Genomic DNA, 24,456 nt, shown 5'->3' on the forward strand with positions numbered 1-24,456 from the left:
TGGAAGTCATTAAAGCATAGACGTTTTTCGTCGCGGCGAGGCCTTTTTACGAAATTTCAGTCCCCAACTTTCTCTTCCGAATGCGAAAATATTTTGTTGAGCCCAACCTACATAGGTAGGAATGATCATCAAAATAAAATAAGAGAAATCAGAGCTCGAACAGAAAGGTTTAGATGTTCGTTTTTCCCGCTCGCTGTTCGGGAGTGGAATAGTAGAGAGATAGTATGATTGTGGTTCGATGAACCCTCTGCCAAGCACTTAAATGTGAATTGCAGAGTAGTGATGTAGATGTAGATGTAGATCTTTTATTAGCTAAGTAAGCCTATGAGTAGTTAGATCGTTCATTAGTTAAAATCTTTTATTCGCTGCCAATACTGGCGCTCGCTGTATTGCAGTAGTTCGACTAACGATGATTTTTTTGAGGTAAGTGATTCATGGAAGGTATAGGTTATTGTTAGTCAGGGCCATTCTTTTGTGGGGATTATTGAAAGTCAGATTGCGTTGCGCTAAAAATATTGTTTGTCAGTTTAGTGATGATCAGAATAAGTAAAGGGAGAAATGTCTTAGTACGTTCAGTTTTTCTCAGCTGTTTGAAAATCAAATAACGTAATAGGTTTTCCTGCACTGTCATTTTTAAATTTTTCTAAGGCGACGTTACAACTGTTTTCCTGTTTACTTCCTCAGTACTACCATTATGCACTGAGGCACCTTGATAGGGAGATGTCACCTGAGAACTGTATAACAGTTATCGTGAATAGCTTTTCCAGGAAGAAAATGTTCTTACTTACCAACTACATTTCGACAAGTGTTTTAATTCGTGTAGAAACATCCAAATAGCGCCACACAGTAATAGCTTTCCTGCTTCGCAAAAATCGCTTAAAGGCTTAGGATGCAACTGTATGGTGCTCTCGGATATCACATTCGAGAGTCTCAGGGGTGGGGCTGTCATTCTGTGGCACTTAGTAGTTCGTGCAACACTCCCGCTCCGCTCGAAGGCTCTCCATGGCGAAGGATTACTGTGTGGAGGAAACGTCATCAGAAATTCGATGCACTAACTGGAGTCTGTTTGCCGATCATACCGCGACTAATGGAAAGAAAACAGGCGCGCTCAGCAGACACGCTGCAACGGGGTCACCTCCGGAAGGGCGGCTGGTGGGGTCGGCCCAATGAATGAGGAAAACAATGGCTCCCTCAAGTGGCGCTCGTGTTACTGGCATCGACCTGAAAATCACTTATGCTTATGGGACTTCAGAATACTCCTGACACGCAACACAGGTAAAAAAACTGCACATCAGGTAAGTTATTGCACATTTAAAATTAACGTAGAGGCATCCGCTTCAGTTGTACTACTATTTATTTAAACCACGACCGGCGCTTACATTACTACACCCACGGTTTGGTTTGTGGTGGTTCTTATATGCTATTTTATTTTTGTCACTAGACCACAACGTATGACACACGAGACGATTAACTTAGAATTTTTTATATTACCATTAATTTTTATTACTGTTGTCACTTTTTTTTGTCCCTTGTTAATTCATTTTGCCTATGCACCACAGCCCTGTTGCGTGGAAATGTCACATATTGCCACATGGTTGAGAGTTGTTCAGCCTTTCGGAGTTCCACAGCTCGCTCATATTCCACAGCCCAGCTTCTGTAAACCATCGCTGATAGAGTCTGTTTACTTGCCTGTACACCGTTGGAGCCTGAGGGTCATCGCGCTCCCCGACCTCCGGCGATAACCTCCACACCGTAGTGATTGGCGTTTCCACCGCATGGCTGCCCAGCGGCGGACAGTGTGAGTACTGTGTTTGTTCTCCATTTTTTGTTTACTTCCTCCCACCCACCCGGACGTTACATTTTCATTCACTGTTCAGTTTCATTATTGGGCCCATCATTTATCAATATCTAGCTCCGCCAACATGCAATTATTGGAACTCTTGCATCGAATGTCCCCACGCCACCGCATGTTATGTATTACCAAATACAATAAGAAAGTCGCCTTCGTCTGGCAATCTGCTCTTTTGGTCTTTACATATATTTTACATTACATTGCTTCGTTCCTCTCCTTGGTATGTAACAGTTTCATACACATGAAGACGGGATTTTAAAATCTCGAAACTGTTCGTGGTTTAAATAAATAATAGTACAACTGAAGCCTATCGCTCTAAAGTAATTATCATGACTGTCAGTTGCGGATCTCCCACATACCCATTCTGTATACAGGATTTTACTCGCATCGTACTACAGAGCTTGTCTTTAAAACTGTAACACAACGAAGTCACAACCAAACAGGTTGAAAACATGAATTGTACTGTGGTTAGATACCTATTTTAGCGCAGCCGCACAAAATAAACTGAACTGACTCCATCATTTTTCTGTGCATAAGAAAACATTGCACTGCCAGCTACTCTCTCAGATATCTTCTTAGAATTCTTTCTGGTTGTGAGAAGATCGTCTTACACATCGAATAAATACGAGAAACGTCTACCAGCACGTATCGGATATGACAGTCGCCTGTCGATACTGAAGTCTATTCATATTTTTATGAAACTGGTTTTCGGGACGTGCCCATACAATCATCTAGAAGTAAGTTTCGGCAGTTCAGAACATCCATAAGAGCCAAGCTAAAACCTGGTACGATGTTACATACGTTAGGGTTGTCGTGTGACGCCTTGTAAGCGATTTTCGTATCAGTTATGACGGTACGGAGATAAGGACCACACAACACCTAGTTCCTGAGAGGAGAAAATATCTGAGCAGACAGGGAAACTAACCTAGGCCACTTCGGTCACTATTATGCCGCGCTAATCCCGCTGTTACCGAGGCGGACAGACCAGTTTATCTTTCCACAGTATGCTGCCCTTTTTGGGCGGGATCCCACGACAAGATTCCCACTATAGAGTCACACTCGATGCGAGTAGCATCCGTGAAAACATACCTACAGTCCACTCGGTCGTGCAGGATCGACCAGCCACGTCAAATACCTCGAATCAGGAGGTTGACCTGCTTGCAGCGAGACAACTGTCCGAAATCACAGCGCGCTGTCAGTTAGGCGGCCATTGTTGCGGTCATTGTTGTGGCTTCTCTTTACGTGGGAACAGGGAGAGGTGCGCCAACAGTAGCGCGTCCAGCAGCTTAGGAAACAGGACTCATGCTACCCCATATTTTCAAACGAGTCCTGGGTCTGTGCGTAGCATCACTATGGACGTACCCATTCATGGATGCTCTGAAGATAATGAACGTTGCCAGACTGCAGTCGTCTGATCTAAGGGCCCAGTACCTGGCGTGACGGTACGCAGTGCCACTGGGTACGTAGCACGATCCCCACTGGTTCTTATAGACGATGATTTGTCGCTTTGTGGCCGGTGTGAATCTATAAAAATATTAACAGATCTTTTTCACAAATCCTAAGTAAGTCCTGTATATAATTACATGACATGATCGATGCTACTCAAATGTTCGTAAAATAGTACTTCCAGTTCAAAGCAAGTCATGTAGTCAGCCTGATGACCTAACTGTTGGTTCAACTCTTAGTCCTATACTACATCAAATTTGCATTAACAATTGAGAATGTCGATAATGTGCCATATTTTTGACCCGGTACGACTTGACAGTTACATTACTACAGCATTTAAACTCACAATATAAGAAAATTAACTTTACAATGGAGCTGGGAGGCTCTTCTATAAATTTCTTACTCCTTAATATTGATGTTAGTACAAGATAACACTTTTTTAGCATTTACAGAAAGAACATAGCTTCTGATGTGGTAATTCCGGCAAGGTCCAGCGTCTACAAAGCCATAAACATGCAGCTTTCCATTCAGTGGTACATCGCATCGTATCTGTTCCATTATCCAAATCAGTCTTTGAAAAAGAACTAAAAACCATCAAATAAATCGCTTCGAGTACCTGATTGATAACATTCTACTAAAAAAGGAAATGAATGAAATTACATCATATCCATATACTGATTAACAGCAATCACTCAGTAGTTACAAAGCCTTGTGCAAACTCCTGTGTATTGCTAAAATTTGGGAGAACCTTGCGAAAAAGTTATAGTCTTCCAAATAAAGACCTGCGTTTAGTAATGCCTAAATTTTTATTCAATAGTGAAGACTTACTGCAGCCCTTGGCACAGAGTGGTGTATATAAAATCACTTGCAAGCAGTGTGGAAGTGTATACTGGTCAGTCTGTTAGAGCTTTGGCAGGAGGGCTACGTGAACATAAGAAGCTGGAAGTTGAGGAAGAAAGATTCTACCTTCGCTGATTTTTTTTGGCAGAAAACCTTTACTATAATGTAGAACGTGAAGTTTTATATTATGTCAACAAAAGTAGAAATGTGACCTACGGAAACGTTGGAAATCAACGATCACATAACACAGAATGCGACCCTAGTATTAAATGATAAGGTTCAATTTCCATTTTTGTTTTTGTTAAATTAAGTTTTTTCTTTACAATTTTCCCCCCATGAACCATGGACCTGGACGTTGGTGGGGAGGCTTGCGTGCCTCAGCAATGCAGATAGCCGTACCGTAGATGCAACCACAACGGAGGGGTATCTGTTGAGAGGCCAGACAAACGTGTGGTTCCTGAAGAGGGGCAGCAGCCTTTTCAGTAGTTGCAGGTGCAACAGCCTGGATGATTGACTGATCTGGCCTTGTAACAATTACCAAAACGGCCTTGCTGTGCTGGTACTGCGAACGGCTGAAAGCCAGGGGAAACTACGGCCGTAATCTTTTCCGAGGGCATGCAGCTTTACTGTATGATTAAATGATGATGGCGTCCTCTTGGGTAAAATATTCCGGAGGTAAAATAGTCCCCCATTCGGATCTCCGGGCGGGGACTACTCAAGAGGATGTCGTTATCAGGAGTAAGAAAACTGGCGTTCTACGGATCCGGGCGTGGAATGTCAGATCCCTTAATCGGGCAGGTAGGTTAGAAAATTTAAAAAGGGAAATGTATAGGTTAAAGTTAGATATAGTGGGAATTAGTGAAGTTCGGTGGCAGGAGGAACAAGACTTCTGGTCAGGTGACTACAGGGTTATAAACACAAAATCAAATAGGGGTAATGTAGGAGTAGCTTTAATAATGAATAGGAAAATAGGATGCGGGTAATCTACTACAAACAGCATACTGAAAGCATTATTGTGGCAAAGATAGATACGAAGCCCACACCTACTACAGTAGTACAAGTTTATATGCCAACTAGCTCTGCAGATGACGAAGAAATTGAAGAAATTACTCAGGTAGTGAACGGAGATGAAAACGTAATAGTCATGGGTGACTGGAATTCGGTAGTAGGAAAAGGGAGAGAAAGAAACGTAGTTGGTAAATATGGACTGGGGCAAAGAAATGAAAGAAGAAGCCGCCTGGTAGAATTTTGCACAGAGCACAACTTAATCATAGCTAACACTTGGTTCAAGAATCATAAAACAAGGCTGTATACATGGAAGAAGCCTGGAGATACTAAAAGGTATCAGATAGATTATATAATGGTAGAACAGAGATTTAGAGATTTTAAATTGTAAGACATTTCCAAGGGCAGATGTGGACTGTCACCACAATCTATTGGTTATGACCTGTAGATTAAAACTGAAGAAACTGCAAAAAGGTGGAAATTTAAGGAGATTGGATCTGGATAAACTAAAAGAACCAGAGGTTGTACAGAGTTTGAGGGAGAGTATAAGGGAGCAATTGACAGGAATGGGGGAAAGAAATACAGTAGAAGAAGAATGGGAAGCTTTGAGGGATGAAGTAGTGACGGCAGCAGAGGACCAAGTAGGTAAAAAGACAAGGGCTAGTAGAAATCCTTGTGTAACAGAAGAAATATTGAATTTAATTGATGAAAGGAGAAAATATAAAAATGCAGTAAATGAAGCAGGCAAAAAGGAACACAGACGTCTCAAAAATGAGATCGACAGGAAGTGCAAAATGGCTAAGCAGGGATGGCTAGAGGACAAATGTAAGGATGTAGAGGCTTATCTCACTAGGGATAAGATAGATACTGCCTATAGGAAAATTAAAGAGACCTTTGGAGATAAGAGAACCACATGAATGAACATCAAGAGCTCAGATGGAAACCCAGTTCTAAGCAAAGAAGAGGAAGCAGAGGGGTGGAGGGAGTATATAGAGGGTCTATACAACGGCGATGTACTTGAGGACAATATTATGGAACTGGAAGAGGATGTAGATGAAGATGAAATGGGAGATACGATACTGCGTGTAGAGTTTGATAGAGCACTGAAAGGCCTGAGTCGAAACAAGGCCCCCGGAGTAGACAACATTCCATTGGAACTACTGACGGCCTCGGGAGAGCCAGTACAGACAAAAGTCTACCATCGGGTGAGCAAGATGTATGAAACAGGCGAAATACCCTCAAACTTCAAGAAGAATATAATAATTCCAATCCCAAAGAAAGCAGGTGTTGATAGATGTGAAAATTACCGAACTATCAATTTAATAAGTCAAAGCTGCAAAATACTAACACGAATTCTTTACAGTCGAATGGAAAAACTAGTAGAAGCCGACCTCGGGAAAGATCAGTTTGGCTTCCGTAGAAATGTTGGAACACGTGAGGCAATACTGACCTTACGACTTCTCTTAGAAGAAAGATTAAGGAAAGGCAAACCTAAGTTTCTAGCGTTTGTAGACTTAGAGAAAGCTTTTGACAATGTTGACTGGAATACTCTCTTTCAAATTCTGAAGGTGGCAGGGGTAAAATACAGGGAGCGAAAGGCTATTTACAATTTGTTCAGAAACCAGATGGCAGTTATAGAGTCGAGGGACATGAAAGGGAAGCAGTGGTCGGGAAGGGAGTGAGACAGGGTTGTAGTCTCTCCCCGATGTTATTCAATCTGTATATTGAGCAAGCAGTAAAGAAAACAAAAGAAAAATTTGGAGTAGGTATTAAAATCCATGGAGAAGAAATAAAAAGGTTGAGGTTCGCCGATGTCATCGTAATTCTGTCAGAGACAGCAAAGGACTTGGAAGAGCAGTAGAACGGAATGGATAGTGCCTTGAAAGGAGGATATAAAATGAACATCAACAAAAGCAAAACGAGGATAATGGAATGTAGTCGAATTAAGTCGGGTGATGCTGAAGGAATTAGATTAGGAAATGAGACACTTAAACTAGTAAAGGAATTTTGCTATTTGGGGAGCAAAATAACTGATGATGGTCGAAGTAGAGAGGACATAAAATGTAGACTGGCAATGGCAAGGGAAGCATTTCTGACGAAGAGAAATTTGTTAACTTCGAGTATAGTTTTAAGTGTCAGGAAGTCGTTTTTGAAAGTATTTGTATGGAGTGTAGCCATGTATGGAAGTGAAACGTGGACGATAAATAGTTTGGACAAGAAGAGAATAGAAGCTTTCGAAATGTGGTGCTAGAGAAGAATGCTGAAGATTAAATGGGTAGATCACATAACTAATGAGGAAGTATTGAATAGGATTGGGGAGAGGAGAAGTTTGTGGCACAACTTGACCAGAAGAAAGGATTGGTTGGTAGGACATGTTCTGGGGCATCAAGGGATCACCAATTTAGTATTGGAGGGCAGTGTAGGGGGTAAAAATCATAGAGGGAGAGCAAGAGATGAATACAGTAAACAGATTCAGAAGGATGCAGGTTGCAGTAGGTACTGGGAGATGAAGAAGCTTGCACAGGATAGAGTAGCATGGAGAGCTGAATCACACCAGTCTCAGGACTGAAGACCACAACAACTACTTTACAAATACTGGAGTCACATTGTAAATGTATCTTATTTCTCATTATTTGTTAAATGTAACTCTACAGGGAAATTCAGTTTACCCCTTTTTATCCCATGTAATCACTGTAAAATGTCTGGTGTAAATACTTTTATCAGTTTTGTATCGTTGTGAACCACTTAGCTCTTGCACAGTCAGAGAAGGGAACTTGGCGTCTTGATGTTCTTGCGTTATAGGCGCTATGATTTAAGTAATGACTAGTTTGGAGTCTTTCGAAAGAAGCAGGCGACAGACTCGCAAGAAAATATCGGCCAAGAGATCTAACAGAAATTCTTTTCGCGGGAGGTTTGCCACGAGCCACAGTCCCTTGGTGTTTGAGTACAACATACTGAGGTACATTTTACCAGTGCCTGTAATAATGTGTGTCAGGCAGTGAAGTTTATTTCCTAAGTGTTTGATTGCGTGTAGAGTACTAATCTGCCCTTTACTGCTAAGAATTTCCTTGCACTTTGTACGGTAAACATAACGTTATTAGTTCTTTCCTGTACATATTTAGGCTTCCTCGTCCATTGGAAAATGGCGATATCATTGTAATTCTCCACAGAGATGGAGGGAAGGTAAATACATAAAACCGGAGCAGTTTTGACTTTTGTTGTTAACTTGTAGTACCAGCACTTTCTGAAAAAAAAAGAACGTTTGAAGACAAACTCTCAGTTCTTTGAATGCTGTAGAGATATGTAGGTAAAAAAGCGAGAATAAAACTGAGGGAAAACAGAAAAATTGAGGGTTGTACTTATAAAGAAGGGTTTGAGATCTATACCAGATCAATTTCCCATGAAACTAATTAAACTTATTGTACGTCTATAATTTCCTCACTTCATTATTTCAGTTGCAAATCGTGCATGAGAAGAACGACGATCCTTTACACTCCGTATGATCTCTAATTTATCTTAGTTACCCGTTGCGGCCATTCCAAGTCATGTTTGTGACAGGAAGTAATATGTTACTTGGTCTTTCTGGAACATATGCTTTTTGAATTGTAACAATAAAACTCTCCCTAGAGCAAAGCGCTTCGCTTCACCCCTAGCGGCTAGTATAACTTAGTGTGGAGCTGACCTACATCGGACAAATTTCTGTACTGGAAGAAGTTAGGTTCGCTATCATCTAGAGGAGACAGTAAATATTCCGTAAAGACTTTTTGTGCTCCTTTATCCGTAACTGACAGGGTGGAAAGGAGAAACAAAAGGAAGTAATAGCATTCATCATGTGTAACGTCATTGCACGTGAATGAATGCTATTACGTATTAAACTCTACAAGATTCTACTGAACATGAGAAAGACTATAAACTGATGTTATCTGCTAACCAATTGCTAGCTTCTTAACCTGTTTAGCACAGAAGCAGGTGTTAACTGGAGTGAATGGAAGCTCTGGTTCGTTTATATGGACACTTACCACTGGCACGTTTTCCTGTAAGACTGGTAACGTTTCCATATTGGCAGCAACCTAAAGTTGTAATGGGTGTGCTAAAAATGTACTTAAATTGGTGTGACAGCTGTCAACGAACACATAAGAAATGCTTATATGGTCGTCCGCAGCTCGTGGTCTAGTGCCTAGCGTTGCTGACGCTGTATCGCGAGGTCCAGGGTTCGATTCGCGACCGGGTTGGGAAGTTTTCTCCGTGCTGTGTCTGGATGTTTGTGTTGACCTTATCATTTCATGATCATTTGGCAAAGTGTCGAGATCGGTCAATGAAAAGACTGGGAATTTGTACGGGCGCTGATAACCTCGCAGTTGAGCTCGGCACAAACCAAATGTTATCATCGTCGGTTATTTGGCCAGTGAGACTTGACTAGAAAAGATGTTATGACTTTTGATTGCCTAGATATCGTTAAAACCTATTACTCTCAACAAACGTCCTGGCAAACTTAAAAACAGATAGGTCAGTAGGTAGAAATACGCCGATAAAAGGCTATGCTTCTGCGCTCTAGTTCCGATCCTGCACACACGTTTATTCAGCCAGGAAGTTTGGATTCAGCGCGTATTGCGGATGCAGATTGAACTTTCATTCTGAAAAAACTGTTTCAATTACGTTTGGTTTTGTTTTGTTTTTGCACATCTTTACTAATCCTTCATTCTCAGTTGATTTTTTTTTTACGTTGATCTGCGGTTATCGATTGAGAACCCGGAATCCGTTTTCTAGTAATCTTTGGTCCCACATTCTTTAATTTTCTGTTTAAAGACAATTAGTTCCTCGTGCATCTCAGCGAGCATTTAATTGCTAACTACTTCTTTCTGCCATATACGTTTGTCTTTGAACCGCCAAACTCCTGTTGTGGTCTAACTGTCATAGATGTATCTGTTCCAGATTCAAAAACCGGATCAAGAGCTCGATCCATGTGAAATCCTTTGCTTCTTACTGTAAACTGTTAACTTCTCTACCCGAGATTTCTACAAGTTAAAAGTTAATTCTGATGTTACATGGAGACATGACACACATTTCAGATTATAAAGTTTAATTTCTTGAAATTAGTGGTCTGTTTTAAAAAGACGGCACTGCTAAAAACACTGGACTCGCACTCGAAGGGCTGCGGTTCAAATACCAGTGCGGCCTTCCAGATTTACGATTTATGTGATTTCCCCAAATCGATTAGAGCGACTTCCGTGCTGATTCGGTTGAAAAGAATCGGCCGATCACCTTTCTCCCATTCCGAAACAGTGCCGTCGGCGAAAAATTAAACCATAGTGGCCCTCATTTAGACTAAATATGTTGTCATCATATGACTCACGTTTTCGTCTCTGGTTTCCATTTTCAGAAATTATGGCTAACGTATGGACATATCGACTTTTCTTCGCAGCGTACCAATAGATTTGTGGGGAATACTTTCTATATCTACATGGCCATTATGGAATTCACACCTTCAGGCTATTTTTCCATCGTTCCACTCTCAAACAGCACGCGGCGTAAAATGTGCACGTAAATCTTTCTGCTCTGATCTCTCTTATTTTATTACGATGATTATTTTTCTGTAAGCATGTGGGCATCAACAGAATATGAGCAAATAAAATCAACTCAGTGTTGTACTAGTTCGTTTTGGACGTATGTAAATCGGGACAAGAGTTCACAATAGCTCGATTCAAACATTTTCTCATACAAGATGTTATTTTAATCAATGTGAGTAATTAACCAGTATCAAGACACCGATTACTTTACAAACAAACCGTCGTGGCAAAATGTGATTCCATATTTATATTCCACAGACAAATACTTCAATTCAATATGCAAAACAGTAACAATGATTTCGATGCTGATCCTTTAGGAGGACGTACGTTAGTGGTAATGCAATCTTTTTGCATTCTGTCACAAATGAAGAGTCTCTCAACTGCCTGAACAATGTCTCACGGGAAGAACACCTCTTCCCTTCAGGGATTCTCACTGTAGTTCACGGAGCAGTTCCGTAACACTTGGGTATTGATGGATCTAGTAGCTCGCCTCTGAACTGCTTGGAGTCTTTCGTTAATCCATTGCGGCAGGTATAGTAAACAAACTGACTGTACACATTAATGTGCGGTGTAATGGTGGTTCTCTACGCGGTCTCCTTTGTCGATGAGTAACACTTTCCTAGAATTCTCCCAGTAAACGAAATACTATAGCATGATCTAGAATTAGTAAACCGTAGCAAACAGTTTTCCAAATCAAAGATATCGCTAAATTTTACCGACGTCCACACGTCACTTTAAACATAACAACAGTAACAGCACATTTAGCAGCTAAATAAAAACGAATAACAGCTCATGACAGCTCAACTACAACAACGGCAAGAGCCAAATGCATTGAGGTTGGCGGACATCATTTTGAGCATGTATTGCATTAATGTGGTATTTACAGATAATCACGCTGTAATGGCATGCGTTCTCAGAAATGACAAGTTCACAAAGGTACATGTAACACAACGGAACAACCGAAATGTTCAAACGTACCTACGTTCTGTACTTTAACTTAAAAAACCTACCTGTTACCAACTGTTGGTCTAAAATTGAGAGCAACATGTTTGTGACTATTACAGCGCGATCTATCACCAAGTGAAAAAAGTGGTCCAACTAAAACATTCATATTTCCTTACAGGCTACACGAATATGTAATAAAAAATGGGGGTTCCTATTTTTAAAAAAATGCAGTTGATATCCGTTTGACCTATGGCAGCGCCATCTAGTGGGCCAACCATAGCGCCATCTGGTTTCCCACTTCCAGCATGACGATTTTCGTTCTTTGTAGTTATTTCGTTTGATGCTTATTTCGTGAGATACTTGGCCCGGTCACGATCAATGGACCACCCTGTAGTGTCGCACCTCCTTTTCCCATGCCTAGTGCAGCAATCCCATGTTGTATGGACTCAACAACTTTTTCAAAGTGCACTGTAGATGTATTGAGCCATGTTGCCTCTTTAGCCATGTATAATTGCGAAAGTGTTGCCTGTGGAGGTTTTCGTGACGAACTGTCTTCTCGGTTATGTCTCGTGAATGTTCAATGGGATTCATGCCGGGCGATCTTGGTAGCCAAATTGTTCGCTAGAGTTGTCCAGAGTATCCTTCAAACAAGTTGCGAACAATTGTGGCCCGGAGACATGGCGCATTCTCCTTCAAAACGATACCATCGTTATTTGCCCTGTTGACAACCGGGATCCATGGCATGTAGGGGTCTGCGCTAAGCTCAAACCCTACCATCGGCTCTTACTATCTGAAATTGGGTGTCATCTGACCAGGCCCCAGCTTTTCAGTCGTCTAGGGTCCAACCAATCTGGTCACGAGTCCAGGAGAGGCACTGCAGACGATATCGTGCTGTTAACAAAGGCACTCGCGTCGGTCATCTGCTGCCATAGACCATTAACGCAAAACTTCGCGACTCTGTCTTAACGGATACGTTCTTCGTACCTTCCACATTAACTTCTGTGGTTATTTCAGAAATTGTTGCTTGTCTGGTAGCACTGACATCCGTGCGCAAACGCCGCTACTCTCGGCCCTTAAGTGAATGCCGTCGGGCACTGCGTCGTCCGTGGCGAGAGTTAATGGCAGAAATTTGGTATTGTCGGCACACTGTTGACACTGTAGATCTCGAAAAATTAATGCCCTTACGATTTCCGAATTGTTATGTCCCATGCCTCTAGCTCCAGCCACTATTCCGAGTTCAAAGTGTTGCAATTCCCGTCGTGCATCCATAGCCACGTCGGAAACATTTTCATATGAATCACCTGATTACAAACGAAAGGCCCGCTAATATACTGCCTTTTTATACGTTGCGTACGAAATCGCCATCTGTACATGTGCATATCGCTATCTATGACTTTTTTCACCTCGGTGTATTTACACCCTAATGAAATTTGTCATAAATAATCAATTTTTGAAACCAACAACTCAGTTCGAATCCACTCCCAATGGGTCTAAGAAACCTCTATCTACCTGTCTGTGTATCCAGTAATATTAGAAGGGGAAATAACTTAAACACTATCCAGCCTTAGTGTTCAAACGTATTTGCTTCTTTGCCTCGTTTCATTGAGACATGAAGGTAACGCTACATTCTCAAGTCGTAAGAGGCAACGTGTAACAAGCGTTGTTGAATGACCGCGAACTGTGTTGACAGAGATACTTTGCATTCCACTTTGGAACAGTAGGTAACCAGATGATTGAATGTCTTATGCGTGCCTCTTTGGTCACATTTTGTCAATTAGTTGCTTTGCCACAGAATGCTGATTCATCGGAGTTAAACGTCTGCATTTTTTGTGTGCTGGTCGGTAGTTTGCAGTCTGATGTAATGGTTGTCCCGCTTTCGGTCAGAGTATTGTCTACACTACTTGCGACCATTGCAATTAGGATCTCGACTTGCTTTTGGCTTAGGGAACGTTCAAATGGCTCCGAGCACTATGAGACTCAACTGCTGTTGTCATCAGTCCCCTACAACGTAGAACTACTTAAACCTAACTAACCTAGGGACATCACACACATCCATGCCTGAGGCAGGATTCGAACCTGCGATCGTAGCAGTCGCACGGTTCCGGACTGCGCGCCTAGAACCGCGAGACCACCGCGGCCGGCTTAGGGAACGTGCTTCTATTAAAGTCTACTAGACTGATTTAGGACTCGCTTAGCTTAAGGAGATTAAATACAGCATTTTCTTCACTTTTCTTTTCCTTTCTAATCGAATATGGAACGTACATTTTGAGATTCGGTATTTGTCCCGTGCCGTCATGGATCGGATGTCTACTCATTGCATCGGTATCCACGCCCAAACTATACGTAACTGGCACTTCCCTATCAGTGACAAGTCACTCCGTCTGGTTATTCGAAAGCAAGTTTTTTTGATGTAGCCATTTTTGTGATTTTCAGCAGTTCATGGTAAGTTAACGAACAGGAGAACTAGTGGTAATAGCAGCAGTACAGTCATTCCGTGTACAGATCATCCTTCAGCAAATATTCAATTAAAAGCCATTAATTTGTATTTAGTGAAATTATTCTATCCGCATGCTTCAGAAATGCTCATAGATATTACAATTGTACAAACAGTATCGATAGGTGCTTGGTCATGGACGATTCCTGTAAGGAAGACTCCATTTACACTACAAACTCTTAGACGCATATTTTGTAATTCAGTTTCTGGAATACACGATCATTCTTGCAATTAACTATTTCTAGTGAGGTTTCATCGACTATGTTCCGTTACGCTCTACATTGTGAAAGTTAAGTGTTGTCGTCACATTGTGTCGTTAAATATGTAATTAAATGAGCGAGTTGGGAAAACGGCTTTCAGTAAACTCGTAGTAGGCCACTGGTAGCTTTAAGTATGGCCTAAAAGGACTCATGAATTAACCATACTGTAACTTTTGTCATTTAAAAGACCACCCCAGTAACAAACCATGATGAATATCATTTCCTCTTAATGTTCTTATGGGGAGTATGAAGCTCACGTAGATGGTAATGCCTCTTGTGACACAGCCGTAAGTTCATCGCCAATACTACCGCCTCAGATTCGTAGTTTTATTAAACATGGGTGTTATTTGTCTTCGTGGCGACCTCATTTGCATGCTCATCGCGTGGAATTCGTATATGATGAAATTTCACCGTAATGCTGTTTCGTCCTCAGCGCACGCAAGTGCGTTTTCGCCGGGAAATTTCTCCGCTGCCAGCGGCGCTAACGTCCGTGTAATCAGAAACGGAATTACTGTTATTGGTCGTCGAGCGATTGCCGTGCAATCAGTTGGGGCTTTATGTTGACACGAGACCAGTAAATCCAGCAGAGATGCATAGAATTCACCAGGAGCATAGCATGGGAGACTAATTTCCTGTGTACAGCAGCAAAACCGGTCAACAGTTGTTGCGTCAACACGACAGTCGCAAATTTGATCGGAAACTGGAAAAGCAACTGGGATAAGGCAAATTACTTGATGGAGTAAGCGTTTCTTTCGGTAATAAGTGACGAATCGTAAAGGTGATGGACCTAAGCATGTGGAGTTGAAGAGGACTACTGTCTCGATATTCAGCATTAGAACTGAGATAATTTTAAAGGAGTGCTGTCACATTCTATGCTGGCGATGATGTTGTTCACAGTAATGTGTCGCTGCTGGGCGATAGTAAAGATGTGCGAAGTGCCTTGCATAAATTTTATACTTGGTGGGATGAATGCAGCTCTCTTTAAATGTGTATAATTGGCACATAATTATTCATAACAAAGAAAAGGAACTAGATACTATTCAATTACTAGACTAATAGTCACAGCGTGATAATACGTAGAGACCACATAAAATGGAACGAACATCTATGGATTGCAAAGAGGAGACTTTGTGAGAAGATTTCAGGGAAAGCGCAGTGTACCAATGAAGGAAATAGCTCAAAAACGGCTAGCGAAAAATTTCTGGTGTACTGACACAGTATTCCCAGTGATAATCAAGTAGGTAAGCAATCAAATATCGATTTGTTCTTAGACACGCTGCTAGGATCGTAAGAGATCGATATATCAAATAAGAAAGAGTAGGAAACACAGATCTAGATAGTTTACCTAAGGAGCTCGCGCATCTAATGACAGTGCTCAGAAAGAATGGATATTCCATCCGCTTATTAACAGGCTACTGTCAGTTAAAATCAATAACAAGGAAGTGATAAAGAGGAAAACACGATATTAAAATCTTAAGCTTTTATTCCTTTTATGAGCAACATTTATTTTAAAATAGCTAGAATCCTTTGTAAATTTCGAGTGAAAAGTGATTTACCGTCCGATATCTAAGACTGCAGACCTTTTGGAATCGGTAAAGGGTGACTTGTCGTTACAGAAGGCTGCAATTTACAAAATACCTTGTCAATGTAATATGGCTTACATAGGACAGATCACACACTGTAAAAGAACGCTGGACTGAACTTTAACGCTGCACTCGCTTCTTGCAACCAAATAAGTCTACTGTTGCTGAACATTGTATGTCCACTGGACATTCAATGGGGTATGATAGAACTGTGATACTGACCACAGCTACAGCTTTTTGGGGACTCAATTATTAAAGAATCCGTGGCAATACACCTGGCGGACAGTGCTTGCAATCCCATCATCTCCACGATTTGTTGTAATTGAAGACAACAGAGTGCGCCGGTGGCCGTGGCGACCAGTATCGCAGAGGACAGCTGAGTTCCGCGGTTTCACCAGCAAGGGCGTTGCCGCCGGACGTGTGATCCGCCTGTCAGCTTGAATTTTGATGCATTCATGGAATGCAGCGCGCTGCATGGGGCGGAGACGAGCGTGTCTTCGTCAGTCTTCGATGATCACCTGAAGATGACTAACAGATACCCAGTCGAAATAACGTGCTATTAACTGAATGACGACCGGCTGCATGACTGAAATTTGTTCGAACATTCAATTCTTTGTGAAAATTTTAAAATTCACATAAGAGGTCTGTTCCATAATATTAAAAATGGACAAGTGAAGGTATGCATTTTAGAGCCCATGTTTACTAGATACTTTTTCCTTGTTCTGGCATAAGGAACTTCTCCCTAAGGGTTGTTGGTGCCCTTCTGGGACACACTAATACATAGGTTTAACCAATGCAGGTGGAGCGAGATGTATCTCGCGACGTCACGTCGACATTTGCATGCCCTTGTGTCTTACATTATATTATTTATCTCAGCGTCATCTACGTCGCTAAGGATTTTTTAAATGTCAATAACCCTTGACACCCGTCCGAACTTACGTTGTATGACTTTGGATTTATCCGTGCTGAGAATGGCATGCTGCGCTCTTTTTCTACGAACTCTTCATTTCAAACACAGCTGGCTGATATTGAGTACAGTCTTATATCGTCCAGTAGGCGGCAGTGCGGAATTCTGTTTAATACTTTCCGAAAAATAAGAAACACGCCATCAAGCTGGGCGCCGCTGTCAACTGCTCTCTGAGATTCTTGAACGAACAGAATGAGCTGTATTTAGACTATCATTGCTTTTTGGAGTCAATGAAAATTCCTACATAAACGATTTTCTGTACCCATAACTGTCGTAATAAGCGAGCAAAAACATTTTAACATCCCCACAAAATCTGTTCCGACACCTAACAACAGTAAAAAACAATAATTGTTTATATAATTCACATTTAGTGTAAGCTTCCAACAGATTTATTCCGTAACCTCCCAACAGCAAAAAATAATATAAATAATGTTCCCATTTAGCGTAACTACCCAACAGTGAAAATATGTATAGCATTGACATTTAGCATAACCTACCAATAATAGCATTTGACAAACTTCTCAATAAAATTGTCGCTCACTTATAAACTTTCAGTAATTGACTGTCAATTTAACCTGATAAATTTTGGACGCCAGCAATGCTGCGTCATGGCCCTGATACATCCTTCTGAATAAACTGAAAAATCTTACCTTAAATAGGTCGCCGGATAACGCGTATATATCTGCTCCTATAAGAAATTTTTCCGGCGCAGCTAAGTGCAATGGTGGCCGATAGATTTGTCTTATATAAAAGGAAAGAAGTGATATTTCTTTTCATAATCGGGATGACCAAGGATCGGAGAAATTAGTAAATTATTTAAATTGAAATTAATGATTTTCAAAAGTTACTTTTTATGAGAAAGATTGTTATTAAGCGATTTTTGAAAAACATTTTGCATGGGACTTGATATAACAATACTACATATGTGCGAGGCTGCTTTTACCTTATACTACAACGCTCAGGCTCTGCCATCGCTCCCCAGCACCGGCCCAGCCAACTCCGTACACACGACTGCTCGCTAGCAACTGCATACTCCTACTGCTACACAGTTCCTACTGCAGTCAACACTGCTCTTTGGTCTCAGATTCTCTTATAGCTTACATATCGCAGGCAGCGCACGAGCAATCCATTGAAATTACATCTGCTCGAGTGCGCTAACAACAAATTCCTTAATCATGGACCTCTTACAAACCCTCCACTGGGGGGGCAAAAATTTGGCAGCGATGGTGAGTCATTTGTACTTGCCATGAGCAACAAATTTTCCTATAATCTATTTAGTTACTAAGTCTACAGTCACAGAGTATATACATTATTGATAAGTGCAGAACATATTAAGAAATGACACAATGTATACACAATGAGTACAAAATATATTAACAAATATCATAAAGTGCACACGTACTGTATAACTCTTCAGCATTTTTACACGAATTAGACATACGAAGGAGTGCAATAAAGTGCACACACACTGTAAAAATCCTTAGCATATTTAGGACAACTGATCATATTAACAAATGAAATTAAGTGCACATGCACTGTATAAGTCTTTGCATTTTTTTACAGCAACTGAAAGCATTAACAAATGAAATAAAGTGCACACGCAATGTAAAAGTGTTTAGCATTTTACAAGAATTTAAACGCACTGTATAAGTTCTTTACAAGAAGTAGGAAAGGAATGGGAAGGATTGCATCATGGTTGTAGCTCAGTAGGTTGCACGTAGCTGCACTGAAAGTCCATATCTTTCTACAGAAGCACAACACCAAGTGAGACAATCTGAACCTCTCTTCCCTGAAGAATTTATCAATGTAGCCAAGACACTGAAATGTTGTATTAATAATGTATGTTATGATTTTGGTAGTACATTAGGTACACCAAACAGTGGGCCATAATGATATTTCCATCGTTCAAGGTGGTGGACAGCTTGATATGTCAACACCACATTCTTGTAGAATCCATACTCTCATATCAACAGAGAATTAGTGCAAAAACCAAATATAGTGCTCCATGATCATGAGGATGGACAGGACATATGGATATTGCAGCAATTGCTGGTAATTAGGCCAGAAGATGAAGGATACATTACGTCTTATGCTAGTCATCATAGAATTACACTAGTGTAACAACCGATCTGAATAATTATTGGCATTGATTGGCTATTTACACAGCATTTAAGTAGTATGTATGGAGTATTACAGAACATTATTCATAAGCCATCTCAATACAATAATTATTGGCACTCATTAGCCAGTTACTAAGTATTTTTTATGCATTATTCAGAAGTCATCATTCAAAATGAGTTAATTATTGGCATAGCATTTATGCATAAGTCATCTAATTATAGTAATCATTGGCATCATAAGTCATCTCATTACAGTTTACAGTAATCATGCATTGCATTTATGCATAAGTCACCTCGTTGCAGTAATTATTACAGAACATTATTCATAAGTCATCTAATTACAGTAATTAGTGGCATGTCATCTCATTACAGTAATCATTAGCATCATAAGACATCTCATTACAGTAATCAGTGGCATTGATTGGCCAGTTACTAAACATGTAGCAAGTACTGAGTATTACAAAACACTATTCATAACTCATCTGAGTGCAGTAATTATTGGCATTCATTTATGAATAAGTCATCTCATTACAGTAATCATTGACATTGCATTTATGCATAAGTCATCTTATAACAGTAATCATTGGTGTAGCATTTATGCAGTGTTACAAAACATCATTCATAATACATCTCATTTCAGTAATCATTGGCATAGCATTTATGCACTATTACAAAACATCATTCAAGTGACATACGACATATTTAAAATGTAACACACTGTAACTATTACTCAAGGTCTGTAGTCCAATAATACATAGATTTATTTAGTTGCATACTGATAATAGTTGGGACTGAAAATAAGTTTTTTTTTTGTAGCAGTGCATTGCGTTGGGATCGATAATTAATTGCTGGGACATGAAAATATTTGCTTTTGACCTATTGCTGGAAATAAGGTTTAATAACGTCATTCGTCATGAGTCAGCTGTAGCAAGGTTATGAAACAAGTAGAGTATATATGTTCACATTCATGAATGATACACACAAATGGGTAGAAAAAGTATTAGAATAGGCTTCATAGCTAACTCCTTATAGCATATTAATATCATGAAAAGCTTCTCCTGGAAAAATTACAAATGAGTTACTGAGCTGAAAGAAAAAATATATATTATGCTGTAAAGCAGTGAACTTCAAATTAACAGGTAATCAAACGTGTACTCAATATGTATGTGCTCTAGCTGTCTTTCCCAAAACATTCACTCATTATACAATGCGACATAAAACATACTGTCAAAAGGAACTGCAACGCATACTTAAATAACTACATAGCATCTCTTAAGTAATATAAAATATATAGACTTCATCATCATCATCATCATCATATGCAAAGAAAAACTTCATTATTCATATTACCATAACTTCATCATTATCATCATCTGCAAAGAAAAAGTTCATTACTCATATTACCATAACTTCATCATTATCATAATCTGCAATGAAAAACTTCATTACTCATATTACCATATTCTTCATACAACTATTCATCATCATTCATTATGATCTGCAAAAAATAGACACTTCATTATTTATATTAATATTACCATTTACTTCATACATCTCTTCATTATCATTCATTACTTCATATAGTATAGAGTTTCTTACTTCTAGCATATATCATCACTAAAATTAACATCTGTAGTTCTGTCTGACAGCCTGCATCAATCGCCTCGTATTCTGAAATAAAAATAATTAGTCAAGTCTGCTATCATACAATGTGTATAGTATATTCTGGTTAATGCTTGTTAATTCTGATCCATTTACTCTTCATGACAAGGTATTGCATTTTCTTTCGTTCATTCCGATGGTGAAATTTCCATTTCAGTGTAAACTACTGTGGTTTGTTTAATTTGTTTATTTTTCACGGTATTGCTTTCTGAAAATGATAACTAAGGATTAATATCTTGCATTTAAGTCACATATTTATTAAAAGAAAAGTTGTTACTAGTGATATAATTAAGCATACAGCATAGCATGACAAAAAACATATTAGGTCAAAAACACAGACAGTTTTCAAGTGCAAAAAACGAAGACACAGTGTCATAATGTAGTAGCAAAAATTTAAAATAGTCAAGATGTTGAGATATCATAAGGCAAAATGTCAATCTCAACTGGTGTTTGTTACATCTTAAACATTTCATAGTGCATACAGACAAAAATTCTACTTTCGATAGGAAAACAATCATGCATACGCAAAAAATCGAAAATGTGCACGGTCTGATATATAACGACAAGAAAAGCGACCTGCTAACCTTACCTTGCCGGGCACTTGCCAGGAGAAAATATGAAAATCATTAGTAAGTGGTCATATCAATAACCGGAAAAGGCATTACATTGTGATAAATCATAAACTATGTTCATTCAATAAGGGGTTTAATATTGGAGACATGGTGATTGCCTTTGCTTTTTCTGGTTCTCAAAGTTTCAACATGTACCACATTGGGATGAGGAATGCTGTGAATTCTGTATGGACCTGCGTATAGAAGTTCAAATTTACTGCATCTACTCTTTCCTCTGTTGGATAAATAGTGTGTGCGTACTAATATCTTCTGTCCAATGTGAAAGTCACATTGTACAGAAGTGTACAAACCTGTTTTTGCTGTCTTCTCCGGCGCTCTGCGGCAAGTTTGATGTTGTTGGGCGCAATCTCAATTATTTCATGGTGGCGTAGTCGACGAGATGTAGGAAAGGATACTAATTCTTTATTTTTGTTAGGTTGTTCAACATTTTTCAATATAACAGTCGGAGATGGCATAGTAGATTCATATGGTATGGAGTTAATTACATCCTGGAATGAGAGTATGTGTGTATCCCAATCGATATGTCTTTTATGGCAGTACATTCTACACAGTTTACCAATTTATTTCATCAGTCGTTCACAAGGGTTCGAAGAAGCGTGATACTTGGATATATAGATCGGAGAAATGTTTCTAGCTCGTAACATACGTGTCCATATCGCAGATCGAAGTTGTGGTCCATTGTCGGAAATTACTTTCAATACATGCCCTACATGAAATAAGAAACTTTTACAAATGCATTAGAAATAGATTTAGCAGTAGCTTTGCGCAACGGAGTGAAAGTAACAAATTTCGAAGTGAGTTCAACAGCGACAAAGATGTAGCAAAAACCTCTATTAGTTCTGGGAATCGGTCCAAAAATGTCTGCAACGGCCATGTGTCTCAATTTAACAGGTACAATGGGATGTAACGGAGGAATATGTGAAGTCGTGTCTGATTTAGCTTTCTGGCAGATTTTACATGACGCTAAAATTCGTCGAATGCGTTTCTCCACGTTGTCAAAATAACAGTTCTGTCTCAGTATAAGAATATATTTTCTGGCTCCATAATGTGTAACTCAAATGAGTATACCAAATTAATTTGTTAACAAGTTCGTCAGGAATGCATAATAACCAGTTGTTGCCGTCATGGTGAGAGCGGCGGAACAGAATGTTATTGCGTACCGTGTAATGGTTTCTAATGGTAACGTTATTCTTATCTTGCCAAAGGTTTTTAATTTCTTTCCATACGTTGTCTTTACTCTGCTCTTGTGCCATGTCTCGTAATGACGATGAAATGAAATTTTCAAATGCGACATGTTGAATATACATGATGCTAGAATTTTCTTGGCAGAAGTTGGTTGTGATGTCTTGCTGATAGTTGCTGAGAGAGCGGGATAGTGCGTCTGCTACAATATTTTGTGTACCGGGAATGTGAACAATTGTAAAATTAAATTCCTGAAAATAAAGTTTCCACGTCCTTAATCTGTCATGTGTAAATTTAGCGGAAAGTAAAAATTGGATAGCTCTATGGTCTGTGTAAACGGTAGTATGTCTTCCATAACGAAAATGCCCAAATCTGGTAAAAGCCCATACAACACATAATGTTTCAAGTTCTGTAACAGAATAATTGCGTTCAGCAGGTGACAGAATGCGACTTGCAAAGGCGATGTTTTTAATTACTGTATTACCGTCTTCTTCAATTTCCTGAAAAATGTGTACGCCTAAAGCTGTGTTAGGACTGTCGGTGTCAATGGAAAAATTTCTAGTAAGATGTGGGTGTGATAAAAGTGGTGCGTTCAACAAAGCTTGTTTCAGAGTGACAAATTCAGACTGAGCTTGGCTATCCCAGGACCAAATAGTTTTTTTACCCGTCAGTTGGCATAATCTAGGGGTGTCTAAAGCAGAGTAATGAATAAATTTACGGGAAAAGTTAATTAAACCCAGAAAGCTGCGTAGTTGTTTCTTCGTCGTTGGAACAGTAATGTCACGTAAAGCTTGAAGTTTTTCCGGGTCAGGCGCAATGCCTTCTGCTGAAATTACATGTCCCAGAAATTACATGGAAGTTCTGCCGAAGTGCGATTTGTTAAGATTAACTGTGAGTCCTTGTGCACGAAAAGTTTGCAACAGTTCTTCCAGAATCAGATTATGTTCAGACCAGTTAGCTTCTGCAATAAGAATGTCGTCTACGTATGTTGTGATTCTGTCTTTAAGTTTAGTGGGAAGTAGACTATTCAAACCGCGAATAAATTCTGCTGAATAAATTGTTAAACCGAACGGTAATTTGCAAAATTGATAACTGTCACCAAAACAGAGAACGGCTGTGTATTTTCTGCAGTTCGGATGGAGCTGAATTGGCAAAATCCCGATTTCAAATCAAATGTGGAATGAACAGCAGTACCATGAAATTTCTGTAGAAGTTCTTCTAGTGTCTGTGGGCGATGTGTTTCATTAATAATAATGTCGTTGACATGACGCTAATCAAGTACGAGTCGAAGTGATCCATCCTTTTTCTTAACAGTATGGAGCGGGTTTATGTACGGACTAACTGCCGGTTCAGTAATACCTTGGTCAAGCATAGCTTGCAACTCTTTCTTAACTTGTTCTCTGTGAATATACGGAATGGGATAATGTTTGACTTTAAACGTGTCGTGCTGTTTAACTTGAAATTCATACATGAAACCGGACATAGTACCAGGGATGTTGTCAAAAACTGGAGCTTGTTGTAAAAGGATACTGCGTAGTTGAGTACGTTCAACGTCTGTATTTGCACTTCTCTGTTTTACTTTCTCAGAAATCATTTGCATAACGTCGTAGTCGGCTTCGTCTGGTGTATTGTAGTTGTGTACGAACGTATCTGTGAACAATGCGAAATGACAGTCTATGTTACGTGATGCAGAAATGACCTCTGTCCAATTAATTGTTTGTTCTTCTGCAGATAATGAGTGCTGAAATTCTAATGCCAGTTGTACATTTTCATCCTTTAACATTAAATAGGAATTTTGAAAGTCAATAATTGCGTACCAAAAAATTCGTACCTAAAATAACGTCTGTGGTCAATAAGGGAACAATCCAAAAATTTGAGTGGAACGTATGACCTGCAATACA

Source organism: Schistocerca gregaria, chromosome 4 (genome assembly GCF_023897955.1).
Source record: "Schistocerca gregaria isolate iqSchGreg1 chromosome 4, iqSchGreg1.2, whole genome shotgun sequence".
Taxonomy (NCBI): Eukaryota; Metazoa; Arthropoda; class Insecta; order Orthoptera; family Acrididae; genus Schistocerca; species Schistocerca gregaria.